Below are 9672 nucleotides of genomic sequence, written 5' to 3' on the forward strand. Positions count from 1 at the left end.
AAAAATAAATTTTTTTACACAATATACTAGAGTCTTTGGCCTTTCGAATGGTATATTCGAAAAAACATTTTGATAATTTTTTTTACCCTTTAAAGCCAAAAAGCTAGAGGGGGTCCATATTTGTACCTTCTCCTCTATATAGGTATTAGTATCCAGACATGTCAACTATTGAATGGGTTAATTTTACTATACAAGTGGACTGACCAACTTCTCAACTATAGTTGACAAGTCATGGGTTAATTTTACTATACAAGTCAACTATGAGTTTTCAGAAACTTCCACCAGAGGGCGCATGGCTTGGAAATCAAGGCGCGAGGACGAACGCAGGGTCTACAGTCAATTTGTAGTGAGTAGAATGTGATGTGCTGGTGGAGATGTATGCAAATACATCGATTCTGAGTGTACACAACAACAAATTTGACTTGAAATTTTTCAGTATTTTATTGGCCTATGGAAAATTTAAAAACATCAAAAATTTTTATGCTGTTTAAGCTTTCTTTTGGTGTCTTAACTTTCTTAAAATTCAAATTACTTTGACTCCATTTTCAAAAATTTTCTTCAAAATTTAGCCTAAAAACCTGATTACTTTTTTCAAAACATAGATTTTTTTAATATTAGACTGAATCTGCAAATAAAATTTTAATAAGTGATTTAGAACAGAAATTATACCAATTTTAAGATTTTGTTCACTTTTCTGAATATATGCCAAGCATAGTTGACATGTCTGGTCGCAAGCAAATATATAAATAAATACTTATGTATATATATAAACTTATCTCGTTTGGTGCCATACGTCTTATCGTGATCAGCACACTCCAAAACGTCAAGAAAACCCACCCCCACCCAAATCCCGAACCTTCATGACAAATACAATACCTTCACTTTTCGTGCGAAAAGTCGGTAAAATCAACCAAAAAAATTCATTCGAACACAAAATCAGCCAAAAAATTAATTTATGCGGCAAAAAATTATTGCACTCGATAATTCTACAGCAGGATGAGTTGTTTTTCAACTTTTTTCAAATTTTGACGAATCCTCAGCAAAAAATTATGGCCAAATGACCTGAATGAAGCGTAGGAAAAATTTCATTATTTTTCGTTCAACATTCGCCCCTCGTTTGAGCAAAAAATGTTCAAAACTTGAAACATTTTCAATTGTTTCAACTTTTTTGAAAAAAAAATTTCATGTCCAGCGGTCTCTTGACATCTTTACTCGAATTTACGAAAACAAAGACGAACTGACGAAGTCATCTATTTTAAGATTTTACTTCAGTATTTTTCATGTTAATTAGCCTGACATGATTCGAACAGATTTTTGAAGGGGGAGTTGGAAACAAAAATGTTGTATGATTTTAAAGGTTCAAAGACGATGCTTTTACCTCTAAAAATCTCCAAAGCTAATAATATTCAAAAAAAAAATTAGATAAATTTTGGAAGAATAATTTGTTGAGTTTTGCCAATTTTCAATTTTCTCTATGAAAATAAGTGATTTAGTAATTTTATTGGGGGGGGGGGGCATGAAAAAACGAAGAATGGAATTTATTGATAATTTATCGATAACATCCTTTGTTACTGATATTCGTTAATTTTTTTCCTTATTGATAAATTATCGATTGTTCGACGTCACTAAACGATAGTATGACTCAAGTTTGACGTGACTACAATTATTTTGAACGAAATTTTCAAACAAAATGGTTCACGTAAGTATAAATTGATTCGTTTTTCAGTGAACTGTTCATGAGAGTTTCAATTCATTTAAGGAAACCTTTCATAAACGAATTGATTTATTTTGTGAAAGAACCATTCGCATACAAATAGACTCATTTTTAGAGAATCATTTGCGAACGAATTGATTATTTCATTAAATTTATGAATCAATTCGTTCGCGAACGATTCACTAAAAATTATTTAGTTCGTTCGCAAACGATTCACCAAAAATTATTCAGTTCGTTCGCGAATGATTCACCAAAAATTATTCAGTTCGTTCGCGAATGATCCACTAAAAATTATTCAGTTGGTTCGCGAACGATTCACTAAAAATTATTCAGTTCGTTCGCGAACGATTCACCAAAAATTATTCAGTTCTAAAAATTATTCAATTCGTTCGCGAACGATTCACCAAAAATTATTTAGTTCGTTCGCAAACGATTCACCAAAAATTATTCAGTTCGTTCGCGAATGATTCACTAAAAATTATTCAATTCGTTCGCGAACGATTCACTAAAAATTATTATTCAGTTCTAAAAATTATTCAATTCGTTCGCGAACGATTCACCAAAAATTATTTAGTTCGTTCGCGAATGATTCACTAAAAATTATTTAATTCGTTCGCGAACGATTCACTAAAAATTATTCAATTCGTTCACGAACGATTCACTAAAAATTATTCAGTTCGTTCGCGAACGATTCACCAAAAATTATTCAGTTCTAAAAATTATTTAATTTGTTTGCGAACGATTCACCAAAAATTATTCAATTCGTTCGCGAACGATTCAACAAAAATTATTCAATTCTCGTTCGTGAATGATACACCAAAAATTAATCAACTCGTTCGTGAATGATTCATAAAAAATTGATTATTCCGTTCGCGAATGATTCATCTAAGAAATCAAACAATTTGTTGAATCACCAATCGTTCGTGATCGTCAATGATTCGATTCTACCAAATCCAAGTATTAAATTTAAAAAAAAAAAACACCATGAAAATATTCACATTTTTTTATTTTCTTGAGGAAGGGGACAACCGACAAATTCCACTTTTTCATCATATGTAGAGGGGTGAAAAATATTTATCAATATTTTTAATGAAAATGAACTAAGTTTAAAAATTCGAAGGTGAAAAATCGTAAAAAATTCAATTTTTCGGATTTCTTTATATTTCAAGAACCGGGGTGGGGGTCGAGGGGGCTTTCTGGCACGACTTACTTTTACTAACGTGGTTGGAGAAATTTTTCTCATAAAACCCAACAACTTTTGAGTGTTAACAAATATTTCACAAGTAAATTACACATAAGATCCCTCTGAGCTAATTCACAAATTAGTTATGGGGGGGGGCAGGATGCTAAAGTTGGTATTTAAGTTGATTTCACCCAAGTATGGACTTGACTGAGGTGTTGGAACTAGAAAGTTCACAACTTTAAACATGTTCTCTGATATTTTGATTTTTTCATAATTTTCAAAACGGGAGGGGGGCTCACTGGTACCACTTATTTTTCAATCGAGATGCTGCAAATTTCATGGCGTGATTTTCTCACCCAAGATGACAACTTTAGGGACTGGGAGCGAAAAAAAAAACCGAAAAACTTATTCCATCGTGTATAAATGGGACACCCTCCACAGTCCATAGTGAACATTGCAATTTTTCGTGCTCATGATCCAACCTTGGGCAATTTTTCGACGATTCCTTTCTTGAAAATACGATCGCGACAGATGCCAGCGACTAAAGCCACCCACATTGACAATTGACACAATATACGGCGGCATTTCGCACACCTCAGTGCAATTGTAACGTGCTTAGACAGAGACACCCATCAACTCATTTGCCGAATTTTATAATTAACTTATGGTACCTTTAGATTAAACGAACGTGCCCTGTGCGAGCTTCATCATTCGTAGGTACCATAGAGAATCATAATTCGCAATATTGTAATCACATTTTTGTAGCGGATTACCATTACCATGTATGATTTTGATGAAGAAGAATAGGTACGAGTAAGTCGATGTTGAGGCGAACTTTACTTTGACGATTTGCCGATCTACAATGATCCCGACGATTGATTTATAATCAGCTGTGACGACGATGGCTGGCGCGAAGGTGAAGACGAATACTCGTACTATATATACCTACACGTTTTGAAAGAATTTCCAAACAATGAATACATACCTACATTACTTACGGAATGGACGAGAGAATATTACGAATTACGCACGTACATACATATGTGAAGAGCGCACATCGCTACATTTATATGATCTGTGTGAGCTAATAAAATGAGCTTGAAATTACATCATGATGGGTCGTCGTCGTCGCCGCATCAATAAGTACTCAATACATCTATTTTTTTTTTTTATGTACCTAGTTCTATTCTATACGTTATGCAGGTTTACAATACCTCTGTTTGCAATCACATCGCATTATATCGTTGCAGTATTCTCTCACATATGCATTCGTTGTCATTTTGATGGACCGTGGACGTAATACCTACTTGTATTGGAGTCGGGTTGAAAGCGGGTTAAGCCGGGATAAATTTTCTTTGAAAAAGAAAAAAATTATGCTTGATCTGAAAGTAGAATTCGTGGAAGATTTCAGTGTGTTAGGTGTGTAATTTAAGATGTGGGCTTACCAACCCCCCCTCCGCTTCAATCGTCTAAATTTTACTTTCAGTTTTCAATTTAATTTTTGAAATTTTCGGTTTAGTTTTATTTTTTGATTTTATTTTCAATTTTGATTCAATTCTTAGAATTTTTAAATTTTATTTTCAGTTTTTGATTTTATGATTATAAATTTTCATTTTATTTGCAGTAATTTAAGAAATTTTAAATTTTATTTTCATTTTTTGATTTCATTTTTGAAAATTTTTTTGTGTTTTTGATTTTTTTCTCATTTTCTGATTCGATTTTCAAAGTATTTTATTCTATTTTCGGTTTTTCAATTTTCAGAATTTTTTCAATTTCATTTCTAGTTCTTGATTTCATTTACTTACAATAATACACCATTTGTAATTCGGTTTTTGGTTACCTACATTTTCATTTCATTTTTTGAATGTTCTACTTATTTCATTTTTCCAGGGGTTTTGTTTTCATCTTCAGATTTGTTTTCAATTTCTAGATTTTTCAATTTCTATTTCTCGTTTGTGCAAAATTTTTATTTTCAGATTTCAATTTCATCAACAACTTCAAAAACACCAAAAAAACACACAAAGAAAACAAAACATTGAAATTAAAATTTCCAAAAGTAATGCATTTCTGTAAAATTCACCAAAAATGCAAAAGAAATGTGCTAAAAATGTGTTGAAATGAGGTAAAATTACTAAAACAAAAAAAAAACAATAAAATCACTTGAAAATTACCAAAAAGTGATGAAAGTTTGGTAAAATTTGACAAAATTGATCGAGAATTGCATTAAAAAAATGACGAAAATTCTATGAAAGTTGCTTAAATTGCATGAAAGAATGTCAAAAACTTGTTAAGCTGATGAAGAAACACTCAAAACAAATATTTAAATCTTGGAAAAAACTCAAAAAATGAAGGAAATTCTGAACATTTTTTTGAAAATGCATGAAAAAAATACGTTTAAAAAGTGTTAAAATGATTTAAAAACACTAAAAAAAAGTCTCGAAATCACTGAAAAGTGAAAATGTAAATTGGCCAAAATAAATGCAATTAAAACTAAACTCAGCCGAAAGTGCATGAAGAAGTAAAGTACGTATTGAAAACGAGTTGAAATGGCATAAAATTGCGAAAAAAATCATAGGAAGGTGAAAAAACAATCCATCAGGAACTGGAAACCTGAAACTTGAAACCTAAACTGAAAATTGAACTTCTATTGAGAAAACCTTTAGGTTTCGTTGCCTGATTTTGACACTTTTTTCAAAATTTATACCTACCTGATTTGATATTATCCTAATGTTTAATTAAGATATACTAATTTCTATATTAAATAAATCTTTCGAGATATTCTACATCCTAAAGGCTATTCTGAATGGAAAATTCGGCGGATCCGATGTAACTTATATGGGCAGAGATTGTTTCAATTACCTGTATGTGTAATTTCGCGTAAAATTTTGACCATTTGTCGATTGTAGGTAAATAAAATCGGGTTAAAGATCATCGATCAGATAATAGACGAACTTGTACACCTTTAGCTAATTTGTTTTTTCGTTGGGTTACCTATACTCACGACGACGATGACGACCACGTCGAGCAAAGTATACCAATAGAGACCTTTTAAAGGCGGATGAATAGAAAGATACATAAATTTCGTAACCTATCTCTCTGTTTCTCTCTCTATTAAACGAAAGCGCCAGAGCTTGCGGGATAGTACAAATATAATGAACATTGACCATGGAATATTTCATCACGAATTGGCAACTCGGTTGGTCCAATCTTGACCCGAGCCCGAGAGAGTTCGCCTTGTCAAAATAGCACGTACTTATATATAGTACCTTATACTCGTACCTAGTGCTACGATGCCCATTGCTGCCCCATGCCCACCGTGCTATAAAGGTCTGAGCGTATAAGCGTGCGCAAGGATTAAATGGTACGTTTAAACCTATAAACGTGGGTAAAAATAGCCCAACCGAATACGCTATCGAATGTTAATTAAGTCTCTTAATGACGATGATGAAAAATGAATTTGATACCCTGGTCGTGCAGCTCCTGTTTGCAACAATAACAGCTCCTTTATCGGATCGGTGCTAGATGGAGCGAAATATCATTATTTTGTGTTAGTGGAAAGGGGCAAGAATAAGTGATCCATTGGCAGATCTATGGGGCCCGCAGTTTATCCGGTATCCTATTGAAATAATTTTAGTATTACAGGAACGACGTTTACTACGCCTGTGTTTCGAAAGTGAAACGAACTTGGAATAAATTACAACCTGGTGGATTTTGTTACGATATGCGTAGGTACGAGTAATAATGCATCTATGTAATGTAGGTATACTGCTAATGGTGCTGGGTAGGGATACTGACTTGACTAATCGTAAAAGGTTAATAGATGAAGTTTGAGGATTAAGGTAATACGTGCGGATTATTGTAATGGAAAATTTTTCACGTTATTTTCTCAATAAACTTGAAAAATTGAGGGGAAAAAATTAAAGGGAAACTCGACTCCACAAATAACATCTTCCATTCAAACAATAACAGTAACGTTTATTGAAAATAAACGTATATAAACTTGAGCGTAAATACGCTTAATAAGTTACTCAGACGAGTTTCAAAACAATAATAACAAGCGAACTTTAGAAAAACTTACGATTACGATAAAATAAACAAGATATTTACGTAACCGAATATTTCCCAGTACGCTCAATGACTCTTTTGAGAATTAGCTCAGCCAACAATAAATGAACTTAAAAAAAAATCGTCTACATTTTTATCAACACCCCCCCACAAAAATTACGTTTCTTTTTACAATCGTACCAACTTACGTAAAAAATAAACAAGTGATAAGAGAATCACAACAAATAAATTTAAAAACTAATTTTTGACTTATAAAAAAAAAATCAAAACGAACGTAGTTATTCACAAAAAATTACTTTACTTAACCGTTCAAAAACAATTCGAGTTGTAGATTTCGTCAGTACGTCAGATAAATTATCAATCGAAGATATTTTCTGTAAATAAACTAAATTCTTGTTAATTAAATCTCTAACGTGGTGATATGCAACATCAATATGTCTGGTTCTTTTACTTTCTACCGTGTTTGCAACTGCAATAGCTGCATTACTATCAGAAAAAATCGGTATTGTTTGAATCGGAATTTCTAGCTCAACAAAAAGATTACGCCACGCCATTGCGTGTTTTCCAGCTAAACTTATTGCAACGTATTCAGCTTCCGCGGAAGACGTCGAGACACAGCCTTGTTTTCTAACTACCCAATCTATGACATTACCATAATGATAAGTCATGATACCAGAGGTCGACTTTCTATCTAAAACATCTCCAGCGAAATCAGAATCAACGAAAATACGAAACGAATGTTTATCAACTTTACCAGGTATTTTAAAAATTAAACACCTATTTATCGTACTTTTCAAATAACGTAGAATACGTTTCGCATATTCAAATAATTCATGATTTGATACGTGCTGATATCTACACAAAAAATTTACCGAAAACGCAATATCTGGTCTCGTACCTCTAGCAATATATCCTAATGAACCCAAAATACCTCTAACTTTTTTCTCATAATTTTTATCTAATTCCAAATTGTTTATCTTCAGATTTGGTTCCATTGGAGTCGAAATACGATTACAATTTTCAAGACCGAACTCTTTAATCAGTACATTTATGTACGATTTTTGATGAAGAAGGATACGATTTTCATTACGGTCAAACTCTAATCCAACAAACTTTTTACATTCACCAAGATCACGAATACCAAAACGATTATTTAATTCACGTACCAGCCATTCAATTAATGGATTATCACACCCTGTGATAAGAAAATCATCGACATAAACTACAAAAACGCAACGCAATGGATTATTTTTATCAAAATATACACACGGATCGATTTTTGATCTTTCGAAACCCAACGTAAGTAAAAACTCATTCAATTTAGCGTTCCACGATTTAGGACTTGTTTTTAGTCCATACAATGATTTTTTTAGAACGTATACGACACCACAACGCTCATTCGTACCTTTTGGCGGTTTAAAAACTATTGTACGGTTTATATCCCCATTTAAAAAGGCCGTACTAACATCCAATTGGCGTAATTGCCATTTATTTACGCATGCTAAATTTGCAAAAGATCGAATAATGGATTGATTTGGCGTCGGTGCGTATATTTCTTCCAAATCATAACTATGAGTATCCTTAAAACCTCTCAAGACCAACCTTGCTTTATATTTTACCCCCCCATTCGTATTGATTTTTTTAACTAACACCCACTTACTATCCACCTTACTATAATTTACGTTTTTTAACTCTGTTTCAGTACTCGAAAACCAAACATCTTTTACTTCCATTGCTTTCAACTCAGCATCTATCGCTTCTTGCCAAAACTTGGCTTCAGGACCACTCAAAGCTTTCTCGTACGTAAGTTCATCAGCTCCAACCATTGCATAACAACTACAATCATCTGTATCACTTGAATCAACATCATCATCACTTTCACTAATATGATCTGTGGCCTGATTACCAATCGAAATATCAACCCATGACGAACATTCAGGTACAGGATCACTAGTATGATCAATTACGTTAATATTAGAATCATTTACCGAATTCGTTCTAATATATTCATTAATTACATCGTGTAATTTTCGTGTCTCGTCGACTAATACATTCGAACTATTTTTAATTTTGTTTGTAAAAACATCATACAACACATAACCTGTCTCTGTGAAACCTACCAAAACAAGATCATTTGATTTCTCATCAAATTTTTTCCTTTTTTCTTTAGGTACGTAAGTACGAGCTACAGATCCAAATAAACGAATATACGACAAATCCGGTTTCTTTTTATTCCATACTTCATACGGTGATTTGAAACCAAGACTCGAATGGGGTAAACGATTATACACGTAATTTGCCGTATACGCAGCAAAAAGCCAAAATTTCGAAGTCAAACCTCCTTCCAAAAGAAATGCACGTATTTTTTCTTGAATCGTACGGAAAAACCTTTCGACTGTGCCGTTATGTTCCTTCTCATACGGTTCAGAGGTTTGTAAAATCATACCTTCGGACTCAATAATCTCTCTAAATTTTCCTCCGATGAATTCAGCAGCGTTATCACACCTAATACGTTTAATTTTTGTTCCCCAGATGTTGCTGGAAATTTTTGAGTATTTTTCAAAATACGTACCAGCTTCACCTTTAGATTTTAAGCCAAAGGTAACAGCCCAGCGAGTTGCATCGTCAATAAACGCAATCAAATAACGATTTCCATCAACATCTTCGGATACCGGACCCATCAAATCAACATGCACTAGATCCAAAGGAT

The 9672-nt window shown here is 33.0% G+C and overlaps 1 long non-coding RNA gene across 1 annotated transcript; it reads left to right on the plus strand.

Annotated features, from left to right (window-relative positions):
* The first annotated feature begins 7245 nt into the window (after window positions 1–7245).
* Window positions 7246–9386, plus strand: LOC135848704 (uncharacterized). Its single transcript, XR_010559416.1, has 3 exons — window positions 7246–7719; window positions 7946–8261; window positions 8665–9386. It is a non-coding gene; the product is annotated as an uncharacterized LOC135848704 (long non-coding RNA).
* Window positions 9387–9672: the final 286 nt, after the last annotated feature.

This window comes from Planococcus citri, chromosome 5, assembly GCF_950023065.1.
Source record: "Planococcus citri chromosome 5, ihPlaCitr1.1, whole genome shotgun sequence".
Taxonomy (NCBI): Eukaryota; Metazoa; Arthropoda; class Insecta; order Hemiptera; family Pseudococcidae; genus Planococcus; species Planococcus citri.